Source organism: Pseudophryne corroboree, unplaced genomic scaffold, assembly GCF_028390025.1.
Source record: "Pseudophryne corroboree isolate aPseCor3 unplaced genomic scaffold, aPseCor3.hap2 scaffold_880, whole genome shotgun sequence".
Lineage (NCBI taxonomy): Eukaryota > Metazoa > Chordata > Amphibia > Anura > Myobatrachidae > Pseudophryne > Pseudophryne corroboree.
This window is the reverse complement of record NW_026970459.1, coordinates 161328-173441: the sequence shown is the minus strand read 5'-3', so window position 1 is coordinate 173441 and position 12114 is coordinate 161328. Positions and strand designations below refer to the sequence as shown.

The window sequence follows — 12114 nt, the reverse complement described above, 5'->3', positions numbered from 1 at the left end:
CACATCCTTTTACTTGCCTTACAGAGCAGCTCTGGAGCTGTTACAGTGCCAAGCTGCTGCAAGAAATCAGCTTGAATGCTTCAGGGGCTGGGGCATGGCCAACATGAGACCCACACGGAAGGAGGGTGGGGGTGTTTAATGCAAACTAAGGGTCATCCAAGCACCGCAAAAGGCCGCCATGCCCTGCACGCCCCTTTTCTCTTTTCATATGCAGACGAAGGTTGAAGCCAACTTTGACCCACTGCTTGGATGACATCACCATATGCAAATCAATCTGCGGCAGGCCTTCCCCCAGGAATGCTTGCACTAGTTGTTGCATTTGGTTTGTTGTTTGGGGGTGCTTCAGTATTAGGCAGCCTTCTGCCCTCCCATGTTCATCTGAAAATATGTGTTCTCCCTGCAGTTGTTGTCCCAGATGAGAGTTCCCTTGTGCTGCCTCAGTTGAATCTCCTTTACTTGACAGAGATGTGCCTGAGCAGCGGCCCTCCCCAGCCCTATCCCAAATCATACTAATTTTGCATAGGAGATACCATGGTCATGAAGATTATTCTCCCAGGGTGAGGTTCATTCATTGCATTCTGGGTATGCTGACCCCTGTGATTTCCCCAAATGTGGGTAACTCGACTGCATTATTTGTGGTAGTGGGGGACTGTGTTTGTGTTTTCCTCTGGTCAGCTCTGGTAAAAGTCAGATTTCTTTGTTTCAGATCTTCCTCTAGCCTTGTTCTTCTTTCGAGAGTTCCCTTGTGCTGCCTCAGTTGGATCTCCTTCACTTGACAGGGGGGTGCCCGAGCAGCGACCCTCCCCAGCTCAAGCCCAACTCCTACTTACCTGCCAGGTGAGATACTATGATCATGAAGGTGCTTCTCCCAGGGCAAGGCTCACCCATTGCACTCTGGGTGTGCTGCCCCTGCGATTTCCCCAAATGTGGGAAACTTGACTGCATAATTTGTGTTTCCCCTGGTCGGCTCTCGTATAATTCAGATCTCTTTGTCTCAGGTCTCTCTCCAACCTAGTTTGCTGTCTGTTTCCACTTCTTTTTTCTTGAGCCCCTCCCTTTTATACCCTTGTGCACTATCCTGACTTCTCCTCCTGTCTGCTTACTTTGTGCCTTCCAATGCACAATGCAAACTACACACCCTTTTACTTGCCTTACAGAGCAGCTCTGGAGCTGTTACAGTGCCAAGCTGCTGTAAGAAATCAGCTTGAATGCTTCAGGGGCTGGGGCATTGGCAACATGAGCCCCACACCGAAGGAGGGTGGGGGTGTTTAATGCGAACTAAGGGTCATCCAAGCGCCGCAAAAGGCCGCCATGCCCTGCATACCCCTTTTCTCTTTTCATATGCAGATGAGGGTTCCAGCCAACTTTGGCCCACTGCTTGGATGACATCACCGTATGCAAATCCGTCTTCTGCAGAACTTCCCCCAGGAATGCTTGTACTAGTTGTTGCATTTGGTTTGTTGTTTGGGGGTGCTTCAGTATTAGGCAGCCTTCTGCCCTCCCATGTTCATCTGAAAATATGTGTTCTCCCTGCAGTTGTTGTCCCCAGATGAGAGTTCCCTTGTGCTGCCTCAGTTGAATCTCCTTTACTTGACAGAGATGTGCCTGAGCAGCGGCCCTCCCCAGCCCTATCCCAAATCATACTTATTTTGCATAGGCGATACCATGGTCATGAAGATTGTTCTCCCAGGGTGAGGTTCATTCATTGCATTCTGGGTATGCTGACCCCTGTGATTTCCCCAAATGTGGGAAACTCGACTGCATTATTTGTGGTAGTGGGGGACTGTGTTTGTGCTTTCCTCTGGTCAGCTCTGGTAAAAGTCAGATTTCTTTGTCTCAGATCTTCCTCTAGCCTTGTTCTTCTTTCGAGAGTTCCCTTGTGCTGCCTCAGTTGGATCTCCTTCACTTGACAGGGGGTGCCCGAGCAGCAATCCTCCACAGCTCTGGCCCAACTCCTACTTACCTGCCAGGTGAGATACTATGATCTTCACTGTTAGGGCAATCAGGATGTGGAATTCCCTGCCAGGGAAGGTGGTAATGGCGGACTCTGTAATTGGATTTAAAAAAGGAATGGATAAATTTCTGAATGAAAAAGCTATCCAAGGTTATAATACTTAAAATATCAACATGGTTAATCCGGGGGTAACATGAGTTGTAGTAGCTAACTAGTCATAAAACATTATTCAGCAAGTATGTAGAATCATCACAACTTAAAACAGGTTGAACACGATGGGCAATTTGCCTCTATTCAACCTCAAAAACTATGTTACTATATGTTACTATATTACTATGTTACTGTAGTATACAGAACACCACAATGCAATGAGCAGGGATAGTGAGCACTGATGAGGATACTAGAACTGACACTGAGCAGCAAGATGCAGCACTGGACTATTAGTAATGTACTGTAGTATGCTGAGCACAACAATGCAGCACAAGACAATGAGCAGTGATACTGAGCACTGATGAGGATACTACTGAGAACTGACACTGAGCAGGAGAGACACACTACTAGTATTACTGAGCAGCAATAAGTATCCACTGATACTGAGCACTGATATTGAGATTTCCACTGAGAGAACATAGCCACGTCCTCTCCGCTCTCTCTTCAATGCACGAGTAAAAATGGCGGCAACGCGCAGCTCTTTATATGGAATCCGAATCTCGCGAGAATCCGACAGCGGGATGATGACATTTTCCCTTGTTCAGGTTTTCCGAGTCAGGCGGGAACAACCGAGCCTGCCTCGTACCAGTGTAAACCACGTGGAGTTCGTGGGGAATTCGGTTCTCGGAGAACCGAACCCGCTCCTCTCTACCTTATACCCATCAATTTTTTTTATTTTCAATCTAAGCCCCTGCAGTTTTCTGTAAGCATCTGCTTTGCTATGATGATCAACAAGTCACAAGGGCAAACACTCAGGGCTTGAGGCGTAGATCTTAGGACCAGCTGCTACAAGCATGGCAGAGGTGTCACTATCACTGGTGACACCCAGAGAGGTGGCGAGGGAGATTGTAATGCAGTGCGCGCAGATAAGCAGCGCAATGGTAAAAAGGAGGCATGGTTTCATAGGTAGGGGCGTTGCCTGGTGGCCTGAATCTACATTTTGTTGCTCCGGGTGTCCCGGGGGTTGGGGGCTGCACCGGGGACTAGTGTGTGAGCGGTGCTGGCTCCTGCACAGTGACATGGCATGGCCACTAGAGATGTGCACCGGAAATTTTTCGGGTTTTGTGTTTTGGTTTTGGGTTCGGTTCCGCGGCCGTGTTTTGGGTTCGAACGCGTTTTGGCTAAACCTCACCGAATTTTTTTTGTCGGATTCGGGTGTGTTTTGGATTCGGGTGTTTTTTTCAAAAAACCCTAAAAAACAGCTTAAATCATAGAATTTGGGAGTCATTTTGATCCCAAAGTATTATTAACCTCAATAACCATAATTTCAACTCATTTTCAGTCTATTCTTAACACCTCACACCTCACAATATTATTTTTAGTCCTAAAATTTGCACCGAGGTCGCTGGATGACTAAGCTCAGTGACCCAAGTGGCCGACACAAACACCTGGCCCATCTAGGAGTGGCACTGCAGTGTCACGCATGATGGCCCTTCCAAAAAACACTCCCCAAACAGCACATGACGCAAAGAAAAAAAGAGGCGCAATGAGGTAGCTGTGTGACTAAGCTCAGCGACCCAAGTGGCCGACACAAACACCTGGCCCATCTAGGAGTGGCACTGCAGTGTCACGCAGGATGGCCCTTCCAAAAAACACTCCCCAAACAGCACATGACGCAAAGAAAAAAAGAGGCGCAATGAGGTAGCTGTGTGACTAAGCTCAGCGACCCAAGTGGCCGACACAAACACCTGGCCCATCTAGGAGTGGCACTGCAGTGTCACGCAGGATGGCCCTTCCAAAAACACTCCCCAAACAGCACATGACGCAAAGAAAAAAAGAGGCGCAATGAGGTAGCTGTGTGACTAAGCTCAGCGACCCAAGTGGCCGACACAAACACCTGGCCCATCTAGGAGTGGCACTGCAGTGTCACGCAGGATGGCCCTTCCAAAAAACACTCCCCAAACAGCACATGACGCAAAGAAAAAAAGAGGCGCAATGAGGTAGCTGTGTGACTAAGCTCAGCGACCCAAGTGGACGACACAAACACCTGGCCCATCTAGGAGTGTCACTGCAGTGTCACGCAGGATTGCCCTTCCAAAAAACACTCCCCAAACAGCACATGACGCAAAGAAAAAAAGAGGCGCAATGAGGTAGCTGTGTGACTAAGCTCAGCGACCCAAGTGGCCGACACAAACACCTGGCCCATCTAGGAGTGGCACTGCAGTGTCACGCAGGATGGCCCTTCCAAAAAACACTCCCCAAACAGCACATGACGCAAAGAAAAATAAAAGAAAAAAGAGGTGCAAGGTGGAATTGCCTTGGGCCCTCCCACCCACCCTTATGTTGTATAAACAGGACATGCACACTTTAACCAACCCATCATTTCAGTGACAGGGTCTGCCACACGACTGTGACTGAAATGACGGGTTGGTTTGGACCCCCACCAAAAAAGAAGCAATTAATCTCTCCTTGCACAAACTGGCTCTATAGAGGCAAGATGTCCACCTCATCATCATCCTTCGATTCATCACCGTGTACATCCCCCTCCTCACAGATTATCAATTCGTCCCCACTGGAATCCACCATCTCAGCTCCCTGTGTACTTTGTGGAGGCAATTGCTGCTGGTCAATGTCTCCACGGAGAAATTGATTATAATTCATTTTAATGAACATCATCTTCTCCACATTTTCTGGAAGTAACCTCGTACGCCGATTGCTGACAAGGTGAGCGGCGGCACTAAACACTCTTTCGGAGTACACACTTGTGGGAGGGCAACTTAGGTAGAATAAAGCCAGTTTGTGCAAGGGCCTCCAAATTGCCTCTTTTTCCTGCCAGTATACGTACGGACTGTCTGACGTGCCTACTTGGATGCGGTCACTCATATAATCCTCCACCATTCTTTCAATGGTGAGAGAATCATATGCAGTGACAGTAGACGACATGTCCGTAATCGTTGGCAGGTCCTTCAGTCCGGACCAGATGTCAGCATCAGCAGTCGCTCCAGACTGCCCTGCATCACCGCCAGCGGGTGGGCTCGGAATTCTGAGCCTTTTCCTCGCACCCCCAATTGCGGGAGAATGTGAAGGAGGAGCTGTTGACCGATCAAGTTCCGCTTGACTTGATAATTTTCTCACCAGCAGGTCTTTGAACCCCTGCAGACTTGTGTCTGCCGGAAAGAGAGATACAACGTAGGTTTTAAATCTAGGATCGAGCACGGTGGCCAAAATGTAGTGCTCTGATTTCAACAGATTGACCACCCGTGAATCCTGGTTAAGCGAATGAAGGGCTCCATCCACAAGTCCCACATGCCTAGCGGAATCGCTCTGTCTTAGCTCCTCCTTCAATGTCTCCAGCTTCTTCTGCAAAAGCCTGATGAGGGGAATGACCTGACTCAGGCTGGCAGTGTCTGAACTGACTTCACGTGTGGCAAGTTCAAAAGGTTGCAGAACCTTGCACAACGTTGAAATCATTCTCCACTGCGCTTGAGACAGGTGCATTCCACCTCCTATATCGTGGTCAGATGTATAGGCTTGAATGGCCTTTTGCTGCTCCTCCATCCTCTGAAGCATATAGAGGGTTGAATTCCACCTCGTTACCACTTCTTGCTTCAGATGATGGCAGGGCAGGTTCAGGCGTTTTTGGTGTTGCTCCAGTCTTCTGTACGTGGTGCCTGTACGCCGAAAGTGTCCCGCAATTCTTGTGGCCACCGACAGCATCTCTTGCACGCCCCTGTCATTTTTTAAATAATTCTGCACCACCAAATTCAAGGTATGTGCAAAACATGGGACGTGCTGGAATTTGCCCAGATATAATGCACGCACAATATTGCTGGCGTTGTCCGATGCCACAAATCCACAGGAGAGTCCAATTGGGGTAAGCCATTCTGTGATGATCTTCCTCAGTTGCCGTAAGAGGTTTTCAGCTGTGTGCGTATTCTGGAAAGCGGTGATACAAAGCGTAGCCTGCCTAGGAAAGAGTTGGCGTTTGCGAGATGCTGCTACTGGTGCCGCCGCTGTTGTTCTTGCGGCGGGAGTCAATACATCTACCCAGTGGGCTGTCACAGTCATATAGTCCTGAGTCTGCCCTGCTCCACTTGTCCACATGTCCGTGGTTAAGTGGACATTGGGTACAACTGCATTTTTTAGGACACTGGTGAGTCTTTTTCTGAGGTCTGTGTACATTTTCGGTATCGCCTGCCTAGAGAAATGGAACCTAGATGGTATTTGGTACCGGGGACACAGTACCTCAATCAAGTCTATAGTTGGCTCTGAAGTAATGATGGATACCGGAACCACGTTTCTCACTGCCCAGGATGCCAAGGCCTCAGTTATCCGCTTTGCAGCAGGATGACTGCTGTGATATTTCATCTTCCTTGCAAAGGACTGTTGGACAGTCAATTGCTTGGTGGAAGTAGTAAAAGTGGTCTTACGACTTCCCCTCTGGGATGACCATCGACTCCCAGCAGCAACAACAGCAGCGCCAGCAGCAGTAGGCGTTACACTCAAGGATGCATCGGAGGAATCCCAGGCAGGAGAGAACTCGTCAGAATTGCCAGTGACATGGCCTGCAGGACTATTGGCATTCCTGGGGAAGGAGGAAATTGACACTGAGGGAGTTGGTGGGGTGGTTTGCGTGAGCTTGGTTACAAGAGGAAGGGATTTACTGGTCAGTGGACTGCTTCCGCTGTCGCCCAAAGTTTTTGAACTTGTCACTGACTTATGATGAATGCGCTGCAGGTGACGTATAAGGGAGGATGTTCCGAGGTGGTTAACGTCCTTACCCCTACTTATTACAGCTTGACAAAGGCAACACACGGCTTGACACCTGTTGTCCGCATTTCTGTTGAAATACTTCCACACCGAAGAGCTGATTTTTTTGGTATTTTCACCAGGCATGTCAATGGCCATATTCCTCCCACGGACAACAGGTGTCTCGCCGGGTGCCTGACTTAAACAAACCACCTCACCATCAGAATCCTTCTTGTCAATTTCCTCCCCAGCGCCAGCAACACCCATATCCTCCTCATCCTGGTGTACTTCAACACTGACATCTTCAATCTGACTATCAGGAACTGGACTCCTGTGGTGTTTTTTTTTTATTCTATAAACGCATTCTGCTGACAGTGTCCAGCAGGTCCGTCATACATATATTATATAAATATTTATCTGCAGTAGTGTTATATTTTTTTTTTCATCTTTATCATCTCTATATTAGCAGACGCAGTACGGTAGTCCACGGCTGTGGCTATCTCTGTGTCGTCAGTGCTCGTCCATAATTGTATACCTACCTACCTGTGGTGGGTTTTTTTTTTCTATCTTCTTCATACTAGTAGTTTAGGAGTCTACTGACAGTGTCCACCAGGTCCATCATTATATTATATACCTACAGTAGTAATATATTTATTATATTATCTATACTAGCAGACGCAGTACGGTAGTCCACGGCTGTGGCTATCTCTGTGTCGTCAGTGCTCGTCCATAATTGTATACCTACCTACCTGTGGTGGGGTTTTTTTTTTATCTTCTTCATACTAGTAGTTTAGCAGTCTGCTGACAGTGTCCACCAGGTCCGTCATTATATTATATACCTACAGTAGTAATATATTTATTATATTATCTATACTAGCAGACGCAGTACGGTAGTCCACGGCTGTACCTACCTCTGTGTCGTCAGTGCTCGTCCATAATTGTATACCTACCTGTGGTGGGGTTTTTTTTTCTATCTTCTTCATACTAGTAGTTTAGGAGTCTGCTGACAGTGTCCACCAGGTCCGTCATTATATTATATACCTACAGTAGTAATATATTTAGTATATTATCTATACTAGCAGACGCAGTACGGTAGTTCACGGCTGTACCTACCTCTGTGTCGTCACTCGTCCATAATTGTATACCTAACTGTGGTGGTTTTTTTTTTCTATCTTCTTCATACTAGTAGTTTAGCAGTCTGCTGACAGTGTCCACCAGGTCCGTCATTATATTATATATACCTACAGTAGTTATATATATTTTTTTTTATATCATTAATTATCATCTCTATACTAGCAGACGCAGTACGGTAGTCCACGGCTGTGGCTATCTCTGTGTCGTCAGTGCTCGTCCATAATTGTATACCTACCTACCTGTGGTGGAAGTTTTTTTCTATCTTCTTCATACTAGTAGTTTAGCAGTCTGCTGACAGTGTCCACCAGGTCCGTCATTATATTATATATACCTACAGTAGTTATATATATATATTTTTTATATCATTAATTATCATCTCTATACTAGCAGACGCAGTACGGTAGTCCACGGCTGTAGCTACCTCTGTGTCGTCAGTCACTCGTCATCCATAAGTATACTAGTATCCATCCATCTCCATTGTTTACCTGAGGTGCCTTTTAGTTGTGCCTATTAAAATATGGAGAACAAAAATGTTGAGGTTCCAAAAATAGGGAAAGATCAAGATCCACTTCCACCTCGTGCTGAAGCTGCTGCCACTAGTCATGGCCGAGACGATGAAATTCCATCAACGTCGTCTGCCAAGGCCGATGCCCAATGTCATAGTACAGAGCATGTAAAATCCAAAACACAAAAGATCAGTAAAAAAAGGACTCAAAAATCTAAATAAAAATCGTCGGAGGAGAAGCGTAAACTTGCCAATATGCCATTTACCACACGGAGTGGCAAGGAACGGCTGAGGCCCTGGCCTATGTTCATGGCTAGTGGTTCAGCTTCACATGAGGATGGAAGCACTCAGCCTCTCGCTAGAAAAATGAAAAGACTTAAGCTGGCAAAAGCACAGCAAAGAACTGTGCGTTCTTCAAAATCACAAATCCACAAGGAGAGTCCAATTGTGTCGGTTGCGATGCCTGACCTTCCCAACACTGGACGTGAAGAGCATGCACCTTCCACCATTTGCATGCCCCCTGCAAGTGCTGGAAGGAGCACCCGCAGTCCAGTTCCTGATAGTCAGATTGAAGATGTCAGTGTTGAAGTACACCAGGATGAGGAGGATATGGGTGTTGCTGGCGCTGGGGAGGAAATTGACAAGAAGGATTCTGATGGTGAGGTGGTTTGTTTAAGTCAGGCACCCGGCGAGACACCTGTTGTCCGTGGGAGGAATATGGCCATTGACATGCCTGGTGAAAATACCAAAAAAATCAGCTCTTCGGTGTGGAAGTATTTCAACAGAAATGCGGACAACAGGTGTCAAGCCGTGTGTTGCCTTTGTCAAGCTGTAATAAGTAGGGGTAAGGACGTTAACCACCTCGGAACATCCTCCCTTATACGTCACCTGCAGCGCATTCATCATAAGTCAGTGACAAGTTCAAAAACTTTGGGCGACAGCGGAAGCAGTCCACTGACCAGTAAATCCCTTCCTCTTGTAACCAAGCTCACGCAAACCACCCCACCAACTCCCTCAGTGTCAATTTCCTCCTTCCCCAGGAATGCCAATAGTCCTGCAGGCCATGTCACTGGCAATTCTGACGAGTTCTCTCCTGCCTGGGATTCCTCCGATGCATCCTTGAGTGTAACGCCTACTGCTGCTGGCGCTGCTGTTGTTGCTGCTGGGAGTCGATGGTCATCCCAGAGGGGAAGTCGTAAGACCACTTTTACTACTTCCACCAAGCAATTGACTGTCCAACAGTCCTTTGCAAGGAAGATGAAATATCACAGCAGTCATCCTGCTGCAAAGCGGATAACTGAGGCCTTGGCATCCTGGGCAGTGAGAAACGTGGTTCCGGTATCCATCATTACTTCAGAGCCAACTATAGACTTGATTGAGGTACTGTGTCCCCGGTACCAAATACCATCTAGGTTCCATTTCTCTAGGCAGGCGATACCGAAAATGTACACAGACCTCAGAAAAAGACTCACCAGTGTCCTAAAAAATGCAGTTGTACCCAATGTCCACTTAACCACGGACATGTGGACAAGTGGAGCAGGGCAGACTCAGGACTATATGACTGTGACAGCCCACTGGGTAGATGTATTGACTCCCGCCGCAAGAACAACAGCGGCGGCACCAGTAGCAGCATCTCGCAAACGCCAACTCTTTCCTAGGCAGGCTACGCTTTGTATCACCGCTTTCCAGAATACGCACACAGCTGAAAACCTCTTACGGCAACTGAGGAAGATCATCACAGAATGGCTTACCCCAATTGGACTCTCCTGTGGATTTGTGGCATCGGACAACGCCAGCAATATTGTGCGTGCATTATATCTGGGCAAATTCCAGCACGTCCCATGTTTTGCACATACCTTGAATTTGGTGGTGCAGAATTATTTAAAAAATGACAGGGGCGTGCAAGAGATGCTGTCGGTGGCCACAAGAATTGCGGGACACTTTCGGCGTACAGGCACCACGTACAGAAGACTGGAGCAACACCAAAAACGCCTGAACCTGCCCTGCCATCATCTGAAGCAAGAAGTGGTAACGAGGTGGAATTCAACCCTCTATATGCTTCAGAGGATGGAGGAGCAGCAAAAGGCCATTCAAGCCTATACATCTGACCACGATATAGGAGGTGGAATGCACCTGTCTCAAGCGCAGTGGAGAATGATTTCAACGTTGTGCAAGGTTCTGCAACCTTTTGAACTTGCCACACGTGAAGTCAGTTCAGACACTGCCAGCCTGAGTCAGGTCATTCCCCTCATCAGGCTTTTGCAGAAGAAGCTGGAGACATTGAAGGAGGAGCTAAGACAGAGCGATTCCGCTAGGCATGTGGGACTTGTGGATGGAGCCCTTCATTCGCTTAACCAGGATTCACGGGTGGTCAATCTGTTGAAATCAGAGCACTACATTTTGGCCACCGTGCTCGATCCTAGATTTAACCAGCGAGTATGCGCACGCACGGGAGAGCGCACGCATGCGCAGCAGGGACACATATGAGGTGCAAATATGGCAGTGTGCATCGTGATATTTTTCTGACTTTGACAGTCCACCCTTTGGCAGTCAACAATAACTGCCACTTCCTAAAACATTTCAAAAAGAGAAAAATATATGTCAGGGGTTAATACATTTACATGGTTGGGTAGGGGAGGAGAGGAGAAGGTAGGAAAAGGGTATGACCTAGTGAGATAGCAGAAGCATGTGTGTATGAATCCATGTTTGGGGGGTCATGTATCATCGTGCCGTACGTGTTTTAAATCAAGCTTCGAGGTATTGCGAAGTATACATTTGAATTCCTTCTTATCCCGTGGTACGGGTCTGTGGATGGGCTGTCAAACTTTACCAAGCTTTTTTCGGATTTTGGTTGTAACAAAAATGGGGAGCACATTTTAGTTGATGATACATGAATGGGGGAATATGTGATTGCTGATATCTGTGCCTGTATTCCCTATACTATGTGTGTAATTACCTGAAGGTTGTAGAGATGAAGAAAATACATAATTACGGTAAATGCAGTGGTATTCTATGTCAGGTTAATGAACATTCGTCGATTGAGGTCTTGTTTGGTGTCTGTTGAATGCAGTCTTCTTTGTGCTTTTGCCCATAAGGTGCGAGCAAAAAGCTTTGTCAATGTCCATAGATTTACAAAAGTGTTGGGCTAGCGTAATTTTAAAATTTCTAGGGAAACTGGGGATCTATGGCATAGTTCATCAAAAATCTGTGTATAAGGTTGTCAAAACTTCTTCTTTAATCCATCTGTTGTCTGTATATCGGCTCATCAAATTCCTCGTCCAAGTGGGTCTTTTTACCTCAGAGGAAAACGGAAAAACAGATGAAAGAAACGGACCGTAGAAATCGCATTACAATTTCCTCACTCCTTAAACTCATCACCCTGGTACTTCGTTTGCACTTCGTTAAAGCCTGACCGCATCTAAATATCAAGCCAATCGTTATGATAACACCTAAGATACATAGGAGAAACTTCCCTACATCCATTATAACTCCTTGAGCCCATTCTCCTAAACCGGAGAACCAATTTCGCGGGTTCAACCATGACACCCAACTAGTCAGCTCATTACTCACAGCAGCAAGGGTGAGATTGTGTCTCCTGCGAAATTCCCACTTCAATTGGAGA

General features: G+C 47.0%; 3 non-coding genes across 3 annotated transcripts; all 3 read left to right on the top strand.

Moving 5' to 3' along the window:
* Nucleotides 1-506: 506 nt before the first annotated feature.
* Nucleotides 507-670, top strand: LOC135043768 (U1 spliceosomal RNA). Its single transcript, XR_010236581.1, has one exon. It is a non-coding gene; the product is annotated as a U1 spliceosomal RNA (small nuclear RNA).
* Nucleotides 671-822: 152 nt separating this feature from the next.
* On the top strand, nt 823-985 carry LOC135043771 (U1 spliceosomal RNA). Its single transcript, XR_010236584.1, has one exon. It is a non-coding gene; the product is annotated as a U1 spliceosomal RNA (small nuclear RNA).
* Nucleotides 986-1640: 655 nt separating this feature from the next.
* LOC135043759 (U1 spliceosomal RNA) lies at nt 1641-1804 on the top strand. The gene has a single exon (XR_010236572.1). It is a non-coding gene; the product is annotated as a U1 spliceosomal RNA (small nuclear RNA).
* The last annotated feature ends 10310 nt before the right edge of the window (nt 1805-12114 follow it).